Source organism: Tachypleus tridentatus, chromosome 1 (assembly GCF_004210375.1).
Source record: "Tachypleus tridentatus isolate NWPU-2018 chromosome 1, ASM421037v1, whole genome shotgun sequence".
Lineage (NCBI taxonomy): Eukaryota > Metazoa > Arthropoda > Merostomata > Xiphosura > Limulidae > Tachypleus > Tachypleus tridentatus.
The window spans coordinates 41,552,063-41,553,446 of record NC_134825.1 but is presented as its reverse complement, the minus strand read 5'-3'; positions in this window follow the sequence as shown (position 1 = coordinate 41,553,446).

The window sequence follows — 1,384 nt, the reverse complement described above, 5'->3', positions numbered from 1 at the left end:
CTGTCAAATGGCACACATCCGCATACATTTATCTGCGTGACATACTGTCAGTTCCCCGAGGATTCTTGGCGGAACACAATTGACCATAAGGGTGGCTGGCGGAACAACTGGTGGATGGGAGGAGCTAACCCTGGACCTGGAGAAAATACACCATGTTAGATTATATTTAAACAAAGACCGTGTTTACTCTGAAAATAACACAACAGGTTCACTGTCTGATAATACTTAGTGTATATTAAGATGTTGACATACTGTAACTTACCAATAGACGTTTCATTTTAAATGTTTAGAACAAAGATTCAAGAAAATATTAATAAAGTTTGTTCTGAAATATTCTGTTACGATTGATTTAGTACAGAAACAGACTTTTAGTGTTTATATAAAACAACTGAGCACAGAAAACTGATTATCTTACCGGACTTCAAGCATCAGCAACTTCAGTCCGTCGCTTTTCAAGTAGGCCATGTGACCGGACGGGAAATATCCAGTACCAGCAAATATGCTGATAGCAGGGTTAACAATACATAGAATATATCCGTCTCTAGAAATAAAGATATAGAAACAATAATGAATAATGTGCAAAGTGTACAATAATATCCATTGAAAGAATAACAATACAGAGTGCAGAGAATATTACATTGAACATTTTTGTGCGAATCATTGTTAAATAATCAAATCAAAAAAATTAAAAAATTCTTAAGAGCTTTTTGGTTTTTTTTTTGTTACCTGAAAAGTTGTGGCTAAACTTGTATATAAACTGAGTTACAAGAACCAGGAAACCAATACCAAGGTGAAAAACACTTGTGTTCCTGTCACCCAGACCTAATAACAATATAATAAATTATTACTGATTACACAGAGTTCACTTCTAAGAAAATATAACATTAATTTAGTTTGTTACGTTTTGATTAAAGAATTATAACTAGTATTAAAGCTTGACAGCAAATAAACGAAAAAAAAAAAAGTCACTTGACGGTTACTGATTAACAATGACACTGTTTTCACTAAAGACGTAAACTACAGCTACATTAGATGGGAAGTTTTATTTGTTGCCCAGCCTGGTTGTTAGTGTTTTGTCTTAAGCGTGGGGGGCATTAAATCTTATGGTTAATCCACTATTCGTTGGTAAAAAGAATATGCGATGGGTTCTGTCCAACAACCTTTAATATCTAACATTAATATTTAATGGTGTTTATATCGTATATGAATGTAGTAGTAATAACATTAGTATATATTAATATAATAACAGTTTAAATCTGAATATAATGACAATAACATTTATATATAAATGTAATATAACTTTTATTTATATATGAATGTAATAATATTTATATATATTCGTTGGTAAAAAGATATGCGATGGGCTTTAGCGACTACCTTCTGT